Below are 17,704 nucleotides of genomic sequence, written 5' to 3' on the forward strand. Positions count from 1 at the left end.
GGTTAAACCATGACAGTCCATTTTGGGGCTAACGTGGGGCTTGAAGGGTTTGAGATTACAACAGATTTGACTGGAGTGTATTGGAGGGAACTTATAATTATATCTGTTTAACAGTTTGATGGTCATGTTGTCGACTTATCTGTTCTCAACATTCTTTTCTTGCCGTACATCAAATTTGAGACCTTGTTAAAGGCTGATTTTAGCTTTTGCAGTTTTCTGTGCTCAGTGGTGTTTTGCCTGGGAGAATTATGATAAAAGCACTGGCCTTGAGCCTAATCTGGTATTTGGGCCCTGCGTTGATGCCTTCCCTGTACTTCAGGAACCATCTCATGGAGACAATTAACAATTACACTTTTTCCCTTTTCTCCTCTGAGAGGCTTTTGAGTGGAAAGGAAAGAGTGGAGGAAAAACAGAATGGCACCTTCCCCTTCTTCTGTGCAGTAGACATTTTCTCCCTCGTTACAATAACTTTTCAGTATCTTGAACATCCTTGGGTAACCAAAATGCTCCTATTGATACTTCTCAAGAATATTTTTTTGCTTTTTCTAAGGTTAATCAACTATTTAGGAATATCACCCAGGGATATGCCCCAAGGCAGTGTGGCTATGGATGGCAAGGTGTGTGTGAGAATATGGGCAGGTACCTAGAATGGTTGTCACCGATGGTCAGGAACTTCACTCCCAAACAAGTGCAAGATCCTGATGAAGTGATAGAATGTTTGAAAAAAAGATGCCCTGGCCCTGGCTATGCCAAAGAGATACAACTTCTCGCACTGTGCTGGGACCTGGCCTATGCCTACTGAGCACTATTCAGGACCCTCAAAGAGAAGAGAGGGTCCCTGGATCTCAAGACATACAAACAGACACTGTGGCTAAAACAGAGACCCAACCCTCAAATATATCTGTCGCTCGGATAGTCAAGAAGAAACAATGGAAGCAGAGGTCAAATCTTTTAGTAAGGGAAGAAGCTACTCCTAAGAGGGAGCAGGAGAGATAATCAGAAGAGGCAGCCTGTTCTGCAGCAGGGCAGTAACAAGAACAGGAAAGGGAAGAGACTGAAATCATAAATGAGTCAGAAATTGCCTGATCCCTATCCCTATCCCTGAGTGACCTGTGAGATATGTAAAAAGATTTCAGCCATCAGCCAGGCAAGCAAATTATCAGCTGGTTGCTCTGATGCTGGGATACTGCAGCCAATAGTCAGGAAATAGAGGGTAAGGAAGCACAGCAGCTGGGATCCCTTGCTAGGCATGAGGCCATTGACAAAGGAATTGGAAAAGGGGCAAATCAGTGCTTGTCTGGATTCTCGGAGGATCCTTCTGTTGTGGAGTTGCTGAGGGTCAAAGAACAGCAGTTGCCAATTGCTACCATAACAGTGCACTGGCGACAATATCACACCAATCGAGACCCCCTGGTTCCCATCCATAAGCTGATTTGTCGACTGGAGAGGCAAGGAATGATCAACAAGACTCGCTCACCCTTTAACAGCCCCATACGGCCAGTGCGAAAGTCTAATGGAGAATGGAGACTGACAGTAGACTATTGTGGCCTGAATGAAGACACACCACCACTGAGTGCTGCCGTACTGGACATGCTAGAACTTCAATACTGTGGAATAACTGCTGGGGGTGGCTTAGAAATCAAACTTATATTCACACTCTAAGAACAGCATCGAAACAGGGTGGAATGCAGCTAGTGTACAATGAGTCTGTACCATGGCAATTCCCTAGGCAACCCTAGATGTTGGCAACATCAGGGGAACTTGGTGTGCTGACTCTGGGAGAAACTGCATGGAGGGTGGAGTGGAGTGGAGACACCACGGCCACGCTCTGTGATTACAAGGGAATCTAAAGGTACACAGTATAAATTAATAAGCTGCACATTTGATACTCTGGGCCAACAGTTTGTCAACTTTTGATGAAATGCTGTACTCAGAGTGAACTTTGCTTATTATAATCTCATTATAATACCAAAACACACACCCATCCCAAAAGTTACCCACCTCCCAAGGTGCGACCACCCCTCAACGAGCTTGCGCACTGAATTTTTCCTAGTCTGTGCCTTTAAACACGAAGCAAGAGAATTTTGGACCAATCTTGATAAAGGTATGTATGACTAGAGTCACTCAAGCTCCACCTGCAAAGTAAAACACTATAAAATAGTTTGAGAAGGGGTGGATGTCAGGGAAGATAACATCGATGTCAGGGAAGATACTGTCACAGGAACGACCCCATTCTCCTGACCTTTAGGATCTGCCGACGGGCTGACCCTCTCTTCCCCCCCACTGGGATGCCTTTGGGTAATATTTGAACACTCGACTATCCCGAGTGAATCCTGCTTGAGCAATTTCCTGCTTGACCAACCTGATCTCCTTCTATGACCAGGTGACCCGCCTAGTGGATGAAGGAAAGGCTGTGGATGTTGTCTACCTGGACTTTAGTAAAGCCTTTGACAGCATCTCCCACATCATTCTCCTGGAGAAACTGGCGGCTTGTGGCTTAGACAGGTTTACTCTTCGCTGGGTGAGGAACTGGCTGGATGGCCGAGCCCAGAGAGTTGTGGTGAACGGCGTTAAATCCGGCTGGCGACCGGTCACAAGTGGTGTTCCCCAGGGCTCGGTTCTGGGGCCGGTCTTGTTCAATATCTTTATAGATGATCTGGATGAGGGAATTGAGTGCTCCCTCAGTAAGTTTGCAGATGACACCAAGTTGGGTGGGAGTGTTGATCTGCTGGAGGGTAGGAGGGCTCTGCAGAGGGATCTGGACAGGCTGGATCGATGGGCAGAGGTCAACTGTATGAGGTTTAATAAGGCCAAGTGCAGGGTCCTGCACTTTGGCCGTAACAACCCCATGCAATGCTACAGGCTTGGGGAAGAGTGGCTGGAGAGCTGCCCAGCGGAAAAGGACCTGGGGGTGCTGGTTGACAGCCGGCTGAACATGAGCCGGCAGTGTGCCCAGGTGGCCAAGAAGGCCAACAGCGTCCTGGCCTGTATCAGCAATAGTGTGGCCAGCAGGAGTAGGGAAGTGATTGTGCCCCTGTACTCGGCACTGGTGAGGCCGCAGCTTGAATACTGTGTTCACTTTTGGGCCCCTCACTACAAGAAGGATGCGGAGGTGCTGGAGCGTGTCCAGAGAAGGGCAACGAAGCTGGTGAGGGGTCTGGAGCATGAGTCTTATGAGGAGCAGCTGAGGGAACTGGGGTTGTTTAGTCTGGAGAAGAGGAGGCTGAGGGGAGACCTTATCGCTCTCTACAACTACCTGAAAGGGGGTTGTGGCGACGAGGGTGTTGGTCTCTTCTCCCAAGTAATCAGCGATAGGACGAGAGGAAATGGCCTCAAGTTGCATCAGGGGAGGTTTAGATTGGATATTAGGAAAAATTTCTTCACTGAGAGGGTGGTCAGGCATTGGAACAGGCTGCCCAGGGAGGTGGTGGAGTCGCCATCTTTGGAAGTGTTCAAAAAACATGTGGATGTGGCGCTTCAGGACATGGTTTAGGGGACATGGTGGTGCTGGATTAATGGTTGGACTTGATGATCTTGAAGGTCCTTTCCAACCTTAGTGATTCTGTAATCCCCAGGAATCTCAGGAATCTCTATAGAGTTTCTTTATTACCCCATACATGTGTAACCCAGCCGTATTTAATCTATTTGCACATGCTTTGCAGACAGTGAATTTATCACCGGCAATCTAAAAGAATTTGTGCATCTGTTGCTTCAATAAATTGCACTATTGCTTGACTCAGCCGAGTGTGTTGTCCCTGAATGCAGGGGGCAGGTCAGTAGGAGACAACACAATTAAAAAAGATTAAAGAACAGAGATTTAGTGGTCAAGAAGATGAAGAAGATGAAGAAGTATTTGTACTTAAGCAGTAAGCCATGAAGACTGTTGTTCTTTTACTATTGAAAAATGTAACTGTCATGACATCAGCAGAATCCACAGTAACTAGGGTAAAGGTAAAGGTGTCAGGGGGAGATCGCGACCACCGACTCAACTGAGGGACTATGAAAATTACACTCCCCTCCCTTTCTAGAAGCATGCGCGATAATTTAAATATGTGTAACCAATAATAAGCAATGTGGTAATTACTAGCCAATGAATGTGAATTTGAGAGGTTCTCTATTGTTTTCGCTAATCGTGTAACAGGATAAATATGTGGTGATTCCTTTGTGTGGTGTGCTAGCTTTGTGGAATACCACCTAGCACCCATATCTGTGCAAATATGCTTTAAATAAAATACCTCTACTCTGTGTGTATACTGGCATGTTGCACACCGGGTATACAATCCCACTTCCGGGAAACATGGAAACACAGCCCTACCATTTGCCATGGACTGATCCAGACTGCACTGGAACAGGGTGAAGCTCTGGAACATCTGCAATACATCAATGACATCATTGTGTGGGGCAACAGAGAGGCAGAAGTGTTTGAGAAAGAGAAAAGAATACTCCAAATTCTTCTGAAAGCTGGTTTTGCCATATAACAAAGTAAGGTCAAAGTACCTGCACAGGAGATCCAGTTTTTAGGAATAAAATGGCAAGATGGGTGTCATCATATCCCTATAAATATGATCAATAAAATAACTATGTCTCCACCAACTAACAAAAAAGAAATACAAGCTTTCATAGGTGTTGGGGGTTTTTGGAGAATGCATATTTCTAGGTTATAATCTGATCGTAAGCCCTCTCTGGGGACTGACCTGGAAGAATGGTTCCAAATAGGGCCCTGAGCAGTACAGACCTTTGAACAAATTAAATGGGTGAGAGTTTGTGCGATAGCCCTTGGGCCAGTCCAGACAGGACATGATGTGAAAAACGTGCTTTACACCATAGCCGGGGAACATGGCCCCACCTGGAGCCTCTGGCAGAAAGCACCAGGAGAGACTCAAGGTCTACATCTAGGGTTTTGCAGTTGGGTATATAGAGGATCCGAGGCCCGCTATACTCCAACTGAAAAAGAGATATTGGCAGCATATGAAGGGGTTTGAGCTGCTTCAGAAGTAGTTGGTACTGAAGCACAGCTCCTCTTGGCACCATGATTGCCTATGCTGGGCTGGATGTTCAAAGGGAGGGTCATGCAACTGATGCTACATGGAGTAAGTGGGTCGCACTGATCATGCAACGGGCTCGAATGGGAAACCCCGACTGCCCAGGAATCTTGGAAATGATCATGGACTGGCCAGAAGGCAGAAATTTCAGAGTGTTGCCAGAGCAGGTGACTTGTGTTGAAAAGGCCCCACTGTATAACAAATTACCAGGAAATGAGAAGCAATATGTCCTGTTTATTGATGACTGGCTTTAGATATTGCTGAATAAGAAAACTGGCCACTACTCTGTCTCTATATTGTCATGGATGGTGGCAAACGCCCTGTGGGGCTAGCTACGGCAATGGAAGCAGAGCAACTGGCAGTGCAGAGGTAAACCCATCTGGGCTGCTGCATTATGACAAGATACTGCTGCCTGGGTACAGAACCTGGTTGTAAAAGTATGCCATGTAGATGCTCACATACTCAAAAGTCGTGCCTCCAAAGAACATCGAAACAATGAGCAGGTGGAGCAGACTGCTAGAATTGAAGTGGCTCAGGTGGACCTGGACTGGGAACATAAAGGTGAACTACTTATAGCTTGGTGGGCCCATGACACATCAGGACATCTAGGAAGGGATGCAACATACAAGTGGGCTCGTGATCTAGGGGTGGACTTTATTGATGCCACTGCACAGGTTATCCATGAATGTGAAATGTGTGTCATAATCAAACAAGCCAAACGGCTAAAGCCTTTTTGGTATAGAGGACGATGGCTGAAATACCAATATGGGGAAGCCTGGCAGACTGATTATATCAGACTACCATTAACCCGCCATGGCAAGAACCACATGCTTACAATAGTGGAAGTGACTACTGGGTGGTTGAAAGCATACCCTGTGACCTATGCCACTGCCCGGAATACACCTTGGGCCTTGAAAAGCAAGTTTTTGTGGCGACATGGCACCTCAGAAAGAATTGAATCAGACAATGGGACTCATTTCCAAAACAACCTCATAGACACCTGGGCCAAGGAGCATGGCATTGAGTGGGTGTATCATGCACCAGGCTCTGGGAAAACTGAACAATACAATGGACTGTGAAAAACTACACTGAGACCAATGGGTGCTGGGACATTCAAGCATTGCGATACACACTAGAGGATCTGCCAGTCGACCTGGCCCTGCCCAAATGAAACCCCTACATACTATGAAACGAGATAAGATCCCCATAGTACACATAAGGAACTGGCTGGGAAAGTCTGGGTTACTCCTTCCTTGGGAAAAGGCAAACTCATTCATGGGATTACTTTTGCTCAAGGACCTGGGTGTACTTGGTGGGTAATGCAGAATTCTGATGTGTACGTCAAGGAGCTTTAATACTGGGTGAAAATAATCCATGATTTGAGTTCTATGATGCCATTGCTGTATGATGCCAGTGTTATATGATGCTCTATGTCACCACTGCTGTGGCTGCCATATGTCAAAGGTGGTATAGCAGGACTCACCCAAATCAGTGAAGAATGAATCTCATGAGGAACCAGGCAAGTGCAGTGCTGACGCGACTTGAGGTGGCTGCAGTGTGCAACAATCCAACACAACACACCACATCTCCTTTCCTGAGTGGCCCCCATAACAGATGGAGCCCAAAGTCATGGACTAAATTAATTCAATGGATATTATATGGGAATTTAATGAACATTTTAGAGTGCTGTCCCATAGACTATGGGAATGATATCACTGTATATATCAAAGGATGGGAAGGGGGGTGGTGGTTAATGATGATGTATTGAATAGTGCGGGACCTGAGCATAACATAAATGGTATGGAATAAGGGGTGGAGAATGTACTGGTTCTGGCTGGGATGCAGTTAATTTTCTTCATAGTAGCTTGTATGGTGCTAGGGAAAAGAACATAGTTCACAGAATCACAGAATCATTAAGGTTGGAAAAGACCTTTAAGATCATCAAGTCCAACCATCAACTAAACACTACCATGCCCCCTAAAACATGTCCTGAAGTGCCACATCCACATGTTTTTTGAACACTTCCAGTGATGGTGACTCCACCACCTCCCTGGGCAGCCTGTTCCAGTGCTTGACCACTCTCTCAGTAAAGAAATTTTTCCTAATATCCAATCTAAACCTCCCCTGGCGCAAACTTTAGGCCATTTCCTCTCATCCTATTGCTAGTTACTTGGGAGAAGAGACCAACACCCACCTCACTATAACCCCCTTTCAGGTAATTGTAGAGAATGGCCTCACCAGTGTTGAGTACAGGGGCACAATCACTTCCCTACTCCTGCTGGCCACACTATTGCTGATACAGGCCAGGACGCTGTTGGCCTTCTTGGCCACCTGGGCACACTGCCGGCTCATGTTCAGCCAGCTGTCAACCAGCACCCCCAGGTCCTTTTCCACCGGGCAGCTCTCCAGCCACTCTTCCCCAAGCCTGTAGCGCAGCATGGGGTTGTTGTGACCCAAGTGCAGGACCCGGCACTTGGCCTTATTAAACCGCATACAGTTGACCTCTGCCCATCGATCCAGCCTGTCCAGATCCCTCTGCAGAGCCCTCCTACCCTCCAGCAGATCAACACTCCCACCCGACTTGGTGTCATCTGCAAACTTCCTGAGGGAGCACTCGATCCCCTCATCCAGATCATCAATAAAGATATTGAACAAGACCGGCCCCAGAACTGAGCCCTGGGGAATGCCACTTGTGACCGGCTGGCAACTGGATTTAACGCCATTCACCACAACTCTCTGGGCTCGGCCATCCAGCCAGTTTTTTACCCAGCAAAGAGTACACCTGTCTATAGTCATGACTGGCCAGCTTCTCCAGGAGAATGCTGTGGGAGACGCTGTCAAAGGCTTTACTAAAGTCCAGGTAGACAACATCCCCAGCCTTTCCCTCATCCACTAGGCGTGTCACCTGGTCATAGAAGGAGATCAGGTTGGTCAAGTAGAACCTGCCTTTCATGAACCCATGCTGGCTGGGCCTGATCCCTTGGTTGTCCTAGGTTGTCCTAGGTTGGAAGTGACCTACAATGATCATCTAGTTCAATTGCCTGTCCACTTCAGGGCTGACCAAAACTTAAAGCATATTATTACGGGCATTGTCCAAATGCCTCTTAAAATCTCACAGGCATGGGGACCATTGACCAGCTCTCTAGGAAGCTTGTTCCAGTGTTTGACCACCCTCTTGGTAAAGAAATATTTTGTAATATCTAGTCTGAACCTCCCCTGAAACAGCTTTGAGCCATTGCCACACATCCTGTCACTGGATACCAGGGAGAAGAGCTCAGCACCTCCCTCTCCACTTCCCCTCCTCAGGAAGCTGTAGGGAGCAATGAGGTCGCCCCTCAGCCTCCTTCTCTCCAAACTAGACAAACCCAGAGTCCTTAGCCACTCCTCATAGGACATGCTTTCCAGCCCTTTCACCAGCTTTGTTGCCCTCCTCTGGATGCATTCGAGTACCTTAACATCCTTCATATAAATTGTGGGACCCAGAACTGCACACAATACTCAAGGTGAGGCCACACCAACGCTAAATACAGTGGGATAACCACCTCTTTTGACCGGCTGTTTTTGCTGTGTTTAATGCATCCCAGAATGCAGTTTGCCCTCCTGGCTGCCAGGGCATGCTGCTGACTCATATTGAGCCTGCTGTCAACCAGCGCCCTCAGAACCCTTTCTGCAGGGCTGCTCTCCAGCCACTCCTCTCCCAATTTTTACTTGCATCGGCATTACTCCATCCCAGGTGCAGAAGTTAGCATTTGTTCTTGTTAATTGTCATGCCACTGATGATTGCCCAGTGCTCCAATCTATCTAGATCCCTCTGCAAGGTCTCTTGTCCCTCGAGAGAGTGAAAGTACCTCCCAGTTTAGTATTACCAGAAAACTTGCTAATGGTGTATTCAACTCCTGCATCCACATCACTGATAAAAATATTGAATGGAACTGGCCCTAGAATTGAGCCCTGAGGAACACCGCTGGTGACTGGTCACCTGCCAGATGTAGCCCCATTCACTATAACCCTTTGAGCCCTGCCGTTCAGCCAGTTCTTCAGCCAGCACAGCATGTACCTGCTCATCTCACAGTTGGACAACTTGTCCAGAAGGTTGCTGTGAGGGACAGTATAAAAAAACCTTACTAAAATCCAGAAAAACTACATCCACCGCCTTCCCTTCATCCACTAGGCAGGTGACCTTATCGTAGAGGGATATTAAATTATTTAGGCAGGACTTTCCCTTTGTGAACTCATGTTGACTGTGCGTGATGACCGCAGTCCTTTATATGCTTTTCAGTAGCACCCAGTATGGTCTTCTCCATAATGTTTCCAGGAACTGAGGCTAGACTAACTGGTCTGTATTTTCCTGGGTCTTCCCTCATGCCCTTCTTGTAAATTGGAATAACATTGGCTAGCTTCCAGTCAGCAGGGACCTCCCCAGACTTTGTTTTGGATTTGTGATGAAAACATTGTTGATAACACACTGATGTTTTAGTTATTGATGAACAGTGCCTACACAGTGTTAAGGCCTTTACTGCTTCTCATGCTGCCCTGCCAGTGGGTAGTCTGGGGGGTGCACAAGAAGTTGGGAGGGGACACAGCTGGGACAGCTGACCCCAACTGACCAAAGGGATATTCCATACTATATGATGTCGTGCTCAGCAATAAAACCGGGGTGGGAAGTTTGCTGGGGCTGCCATTGTTCGTGAACAGGCTGTGCATCAGACAGCTGGTGGGGAGTAATTGGTGGGGTTTTTTCAGCACTTGTTTTTCTTGGTTTTGCTTTTCTTTGTGTTTTTTTTCTTTTCTTCATTTTTTTTTTCTTATTATACTGTCTTTATCTCAACCTATGTTTTTTTGCACCTTTACCCTTCCAATTCTCTCCCCCATCCCTCTGGGACAAGGGAGTGAGCAAGCAGCTGTGTGGTGCTTAGTTGCCTATTGGGGCTAAACCACAACAGAGAGAGACATGGACTTACCAGTTCAACGAAGGACTACAAAGATGATTAAGGGACTGGAGCATCTCTCATATGAAGAAAGGCTGAGAGAGCTGGGACTTTTTAACCTAGAGAAGAGAAGGCTCAGGGGGGATCTCATCAATATCTGAAGGGAGGGTGCAAAGCAGATGGAGCCAGGCTCTTTTCAGTGGTACCTAATGATGGGACAAGAGGCACAAGCTGAAACACAGGAGATTCTGTCTGAACATAAGGAAACGCTTCGTTACTGTGAGCGTGACCAAACACTGGAACATGTTGCCCAGAGAGACTGGGGAGTCTCCCTCCTTGGAGATATTCAAAAGGTGTCTGGACATGTTCCTAGGCAGCCTGCTCTCAGTGGCCCTGTTTGAGCAGGGGAGTTGGACCAGATGACCTCCAGAGGTCCCTTCCAACCTCAACCATATTGTGAATCAATGGCCAGCTCCCCCAAGCACCTTTCGGACTGAGGGTGTGTCATGCTTTAACCCGAGCCAGCAACTAAGCACCACGCAGCCGCTCGCTCACTCCCCCACGGTGGGACGGGGGAGAGAATCAGAAGAGTAAAAGTGAGAAAAGTCATGGTCTGAGATAAAGACAGTTTAATAGGTAAAGCAAAAGCTGCGCACGCAAGCAAAGCAAAACAAGGAATTCATTCACTACTTCACATTAGCAGGCAGGTGTTCAGCCATCTCCAGGTAAGCAGGGCTGCATCACGCGTAATGGTTTCTTGGGAAGACAGACGCCATCACTCCGAACGTCCTCCCACCCCTTCCTTCTTCTTCACCCCAGCTCTATATCCCGAGCATGATGTCATATGGTATGGAATATCTCTTTGGCCAGCCTGGGTCAGCTGTCCTGGCTGTGTCCCCTCCCAGCTTCCCATGCACCTCCAGCCTTCTCACTGGCAGGCCAGCATGAAAAATTGGACAGTCCTTGACTACTTAGCAACAACTCAAAACATCAGCACGTTATCAACATTTTTTCGTTCCAAATCCAAAACATAGCCTCACACTAGCTTCTATGAAGAAAATTAACTCTATCCCAGCTGAAACCAGGACATGGTGGTAACTGTCATAATGTATTCCATACCCCTAGGGATGCAGGGGAAGAGCCTTTTGGGATTACACAAATCTTATCGGATGTTTAGGGGCGGAACCAAAGGTGGGGAACAAAAGGGATCTAGGAGACTTGGGGAGGAACAAGTGTGGGGAAAATAGAGGAATAAGGGGATAAAAAAGGCCAATTGTGTGTAAGCAGGTGGCCAGTCGGTATGCTTGTTTGGCCATGTCCTGTGCCTGACCAATGCAGCCTGTCCTGTCTTGTCATTAAATTCCATTTTTAACTAATTTCCTGAGTGAGTGGCTCTCAATTCTGTGTGCATGTGTGTATGTACAAAGATCTATGCCACCAACTGCAGTGGAGATCACAGGCCATGTGTCCATGGTGCCAGCAACTGGAATGAGCGAGTGAGGGCATGTAAGTCAGTGCATGCTTGCTAGTGAGTATCAGATCAGAACAGCCAGCAAGTAGGTGATGTGGCTTGGGAGCCAGGTATGTGTGTGTCTCTAAGGGTGAGGCACCTGAAGGAATTGGCTATTGGAGGGATCAGGGGATCCAAGCCAACTGCCAAAGAGACTCTGGGGTCTGGGGGTGGAATAAGAGATTCATTTACGTGTGTGTGTGTGTTTCTGTGAGAAGCAGATAGGGAGACTGGGGGAATCCAGGGGCCAGCTACTGGGTAGATCGAGTGTCTAAGCCCAGCTACTGGAGGATCACAGTGTGTGTATGTATGTATTGCTTTTGTGAATGTGTCTGATTGTTTAAAGCTAAAATACATGAATTAGAGATAGTAAGCTACTACATGAATGTTCTTGTTAAGGAACAAAGCATCCTAGGCTACTATAATTTAATTCTCCAAGCAACGTTAAAGTTTAGATCTTACACATGAGCATTTGTAAAGTGAAAAGCTTTGTTTGCATCATATATATAATGTGCTAGGCACATGCAACATTCAGCAAAATGCATTAATACTTCAGGTTATTAAATATGTGCAATGCAGCTAAGTCAATAACAAGATTATATTTTTGAAAGGCTTAGTTTGATACATTGTCTGATTTTCCCTTTTTGGTTCAGTGATGCTTCACCTTTCAGCAACAGCTGGCAACAAAGATTCCCTTGAAGTACTTGCAATATATCTATATTTAGCATAAATGGCACAGTTTTGGTAGCAGGGGGCTGCAGGGCTGATCTGTGCATGCATAGGCCATGAACTGTCCTGTGCTAGCCACAGCTTGTTACAGCCAGCTCAGCAACTGATGAAAACAACCCACCACATACCAAAACTTCAACCAGGGGAACATATGACACCTCTGCACAAACATATTTAACAAAGGGTGGTAGCAGCTAGGGGCAGGACACACAGGAGGAGACATGTGAGGACACATGTGAGGAAAAACAGAGAGACACAAGGAAGGGGACTGTCCTGGTTTCAGCCAGGGTAGAGTTAATTTTCTTCATAGAAGCTAACATGAGGCTATGTTTTGGATTTGGGATGAGAAAATGTTGATAATGTGCTGATGTTTTGAGTTGTTGCTAAGTAGTCAAGGACTGTCCAACTTTTCATGCTGGCCTGCCAGTGAGAAGGCTGGAGGTGCACGGGAAGCTGGGAGGGGACACAGCCAGGACAGCTGACCCAGGCTGGCCAAAGAGATATTCCATACCATATGACATCATGCTCGGGATATAAAGCTGAGGTGAAGAAGAAGGAAGGGGTGGGAGGACGTTCGGAGTGATGGCGTCTGTCTTCCCAAGAAACCATTACGCGTGATGCAGCCCTGCTTACCTGGAGATGGCTGAACACCTGCCTGCCGATGTGAAGTAGTGAATGAATTCCTTGTTTTGCTTTGCTTGCGTGCGCAGCTTTTGCTTTACCTATTAAACTGTCTTTATCTCAGACCATGACTTTTCTCACTTTTACTCTTCTGATTCTCTCCCCCGTCCCACCGTGGGGGAGTGAGCGAGCGGCTGCATGGTGCTTAGTTGCCGGCTGGGGCTAAACCACTACAGGGACGTTGTTGGGGACACAGCTGGAGACACTCTCAGAAGGAGGTGTTCCATGCCAGAGGAGGTGGTACGCCCATGGATAAGCCACACCAAAGCAAGTGCATCCCCAAAAAGGTGATGCAGCCTGTAGATAAGCCCATGCCAGAGCAGAGGAAATGAATAAAAAGCCAGGAGCAGTGGAAGAAAAAACACTATGCAGTATTCCAAACATCCTGCACCGCCTGTTGCCTTACTGAAGGGACTGAATGTAACGCATGGCAAAAATAAGGGCAATGGAGACCAGGGAGGGGGGGAAGAGAGGTGTCTGGACTGAAGTTGAGCCTGGGGAAGGGGGAAGAAAGGTGTTTTCCCTAAGTGTTTGTTTAATTGTTTGTCTTCTTTATTTCTCAATACATGACTTAATAATTAAATGTAATTTATTGCGAATTAACATATTTTTTAAGTGAAATTCTCTGAGTCAACATTGTCTTGCCCATGACAATATCCCAACCATTCCCCTACCAAATGACTAGAAGGCATGCATTTCAACTACATGGTGGTGCATGCTTAGTCATAAGGGACACCCATTTTGGCCACACAACATATGCTTCCAATTGTGTGATAAGTTGTTTAGGTAGCCAGTCTCTACAGTCTTTATAAGGTTTCAAACCATTTTCCAGTGCAGATCTTGGGGATCCAGGAAATGCTAGATTAATTCTTCTGGAGGATCAGATATAGTCAGTGGGCCACAAATTAGCCATCACTGGTATAAACAGCAGACATTCAGTTCAATTGTCTTTTGGTAAGCCTCAGGAAAGGGAACAGCCTAGTACTGTAACTGCACAAATCACTAAAAGTAAAAACAAAATACACAAACTGCTTGGCTACAAATATTTTATAACTATAGAAATGTTAAGAGTCATTGAAATATTAAGGGCAAGATATGAAGAAAAACTATAAAATCCTGAATGGAGAAGAAAACTGTTCTCTCTCCCCTAAGACTAGGGGCTATGGAACGAAACTAGCAGATTCAGAATAAAAGGAAGTACTTCTTCACAATGTGTAGTTAAGCTACGAAACTCCTTAGCTCAGCCAAGTTCCTGTGGGTTCAAATGCAACTACATATATTCATGGAAGAAAAATCTACTGAGGACTTATTAACGACTCAGACACTACCTCTGCCTTGGGAAGATACCAACACTGAAATTACTGGAGGATTCATTCCACATATTTGCTGTTATGGCTTTTAGTTTTATAATTCACTTTGATATCTCCTGAAAGAGTTTTAGGACATATTTTTTTCAAATGTCAGAATGATTTATTCTCAAGAATAAGAGGATCAGCATTTTTTCTCTTAATATTTTGATTATAAACTTGAAAGGACCATTAATAGAAGGTGTGCTTAGAAAATGTTTGAATTATTAACTTACATCACCATTTACTACTGGTGAGCAAGCATTCCTACTGTATAGGAAGAAATAAAGTATGATTTTCAGAAACTAATAATTTTTATTTGTATAGATTATAAATAAAAGCTGCAAAGACTAAATGGAAGTGTTTTGATTTCCTAGGAGAACAAGATGGAATTTCACCACCTGTTCATCAGTTATTAACTTACGAGTCTCTTGGCCAATTTCAACCAAATTTATCAGAGAGTTAAGTAGATACTGAATTCCTAGAAGGTTTGTTGAAGTTAGTAGCTGGGTACAGAAGGAGTCAAATTCATAACTACATTCTCAGAGTCTTAACTCAAACCCTTATCCTCTTACAAAGGGGGGGAATAGTCAGTTTGTATACATGTAGCTAAGAACTAGCCACTCTACTTGTTTCCACCTGCCCAACAAGACATTGTCCCACTTAAAAAAGCACACATGCAAGTGTACTTGCAGTGAAAACACAGCAGGATCAAAACCTTTTGTTACTTGTTAAACAAAATCATCACTATCAAGTTATGTGAAATATAGTCGTTCTGATTTGTGATTCAATACTTTATTACTGAGCCCAGTAATAAAGCATTAAAAATAGTTTACATGGCAGTGTAATTTCAAAAAACCCCACCAAACACCTAAATAAGCCTCCAAAATCTTCCCTCTCCCAAAAGCTTGCTTGAAGTTCACTGTAACTTCTCTCCTTCATTGTTTTTATAATGTAAAAACAATCTAGTATGTTGCAAATATTCCATTAAGTAGAATAAAAGAAAAAATAGCTTACTAACATACCAAGACTAAATCAGATTTGGTTTTCTCCTTACTAGATAAATTTAACAAGATTTACTATTTGCACTTTAACATCCCTTCCCCAACAGTAACAATTTATATTTAGGTGTATTTGACATTGTATTGGGTTTACATGGCAAGGGTTTTGGTAGCGGAAGGGGGATGCAGGGATGGTTTCTGTGAGAAGACACCAGAAGCTGCCCCCATGTCAGACAGAACCAGTTTCAGCCAGCTCCAAGATGGACCTGCCGCTGGCATGTGTGTATGTGAGAGGAGGCCTGTACTGGCAACTGGAATGGGGCTTATGGTGAAACAAGGATCTAAAACAATTAAAAGGTTTCAACATGTGTCACTAATCAGCTGTAAGTTTTGCAAATTTCTTAATATATGGAAGGTTATTGATTACATTATTAGTTTGACTTTAGTATAGAATTCTTTAGTCTAATAACTATGTGATTATGTTTAACGGCCTACTCTCATAGTCCTTAGGCTGTATTGGCCTCAATGCTAACATTGTAACTATGTGTAAACGGTTAATCACGAGGAAAGCAGGCCTCATGAAAATTAAAAAAAAGAAGAGTTAAGAGCAAGGACTGAGAGATTAAAGAGAACAGAGAAGATATCTTAACCTTGAGTGTAGAGACAGACTGGCAGGAATGCTCTAACAAGGATGATAAGAAGGAACCGCTTGGCTGGACAACAGAAGGGGCAAACATCCAAGGAGAAGAAATTATCCTCAAGAGACCCTTGACCATAAAAGGGAAAAAGGAGTAGGGGACTAACTCCCCAAACGACCACCGACAACCACCCGAGACCCCCGCGCATGCGTAGTGTAGTTTTGCAATGCCAGCATTATGTAAATGTAACAGATAAGCAAGGAGGCGGTGATTTCTTGGAAAATGTGTGAATATTCATGTCTTTAAGGTATATAAAGGATGAACTTTTGTTTCAGCGCACGCATGTTAGGAGGAGATATCCCCCATGCATCCAGCGCTGTAATAAACATACCTGCTTTATAACTCTTTTGAGTTGGGAAGTTTGTTTCCGGACATCAATGGGCCTTGGGGCTCGTATGCCCAGCTACCAGCATCTGGGGAGACCAGGGGATCCAGGGGCCAGCTACTGGATAGACTGAGTGTCTAAATCCAGTTACTGGATGGATCCACATTGTATATATGTATATATTTCCCTGTGCTGGGTTGACCTTGGCTAGAGGCCAGGTGCCCACCAAAGCCGCTCTACCACTCCCCCTCCTCAGCTGGACAGAGGAGAGAAAATACAACAAGAAGCTTGTGGGTCAAGACAAGGACAGGGAGAGATCAGTCAGCAATTACCGTTACAGGCAAAACAGACTCAACTTGGGGAAATTAGTTTAATTTATTGCCAATCAAAATCAGAGCAGGATAATGAGAAAAAAACCCAAATCTTAAAACACCTTCCCCATACCCCTCCCTTCTTCCCGGGCTCAACTTTGCTCCCGATTTCTCTACCACCTCCCCTCCCGAGCAGCACAGGGAGACAGGGAATGGGGGTTGGGGTCAGTTCATCACACATCGTTTTCTGCCGCTCCTTCCTCCTCAAGGGGAGGACTCACACTCTTCCCCTGCTCCAGCATGGGGTCCCTCCCACGGGAGACTGCCCTCCATGAACTTGTCCAATGTGAGTCCTTCCCACAGGCTGCAGTTCTTCACGAACTGCTCCAGCCTGGGTCCCTTCCACGGGGTGCAGTCCTTCAGGAACAGACTGCTCCAGTGTGGGTCCCCCACGGGGTCACAAGTCCTGCCAGCAAACCTGCTCCAGCATGCGCTCCTCTCTCCACGGGTCCACAGGTCCTGCCAGGAGCTTGCTCCAGCACGGGCCTCCCACAGGGTCACAGCCTCCTCTTGGGCATCCACCTGCTCTGGTGTGGGGTCCTCCCCGGGCTGCAGGTATATCTGCTCTACTGTGGACCTCCATGGGCTGCAGGGGGACAACCTGCTTTACCATGGTCTTCACCACGGGCTGCAGGGGAATCTCTGCTCTGGTGCCTGGAGCACCTCCTCCCCCTCCTTCTTCACTGACCTTGGTGTCTGCAGAGTTGTTTTCACATGTTCTCGCTCCTCTCTCCGGCTGCAAATGCTGTGTGCCGTTTTTTTTCCCCCTTCTTAAATATGTTATTAGGGAGGCGCTGCCACTGTCGCTGATTGGCTTGGCCTTGGCCAGCAGCAGGTCCGTCTTGGAGCTGGCTGACACTGGTTCTGTTGGACACAGGGGACGCTTCTAGCAACTTCTCGCAGAAGCCACCCCTGCAACTCCCACTGCTACCAAAACCTTGCCACACAAACCCAATACATTCCCGCTAATGGACCTTCATCCTGATCAGCTAGAGAGGGGAACAGGATGAGGCCATTCTTGATGTTTGTCTGTGCGCTGAGTGTTTTGGTCCGTGTTTTTCTGTGTTGCTGGC

This window comes from Phaethon aethereus (assembly GCF_964289735.1).
Source record: "Phaethon aethereus genome assembly, chromosome: W".
Taxonomy (NCBI): domain Eukaryota; kingdom Metazoa; phylum Chordata; class Aves; order Phaethontiformes; family Phaethontidae; genus Phaethon; species Phaethon aethereus.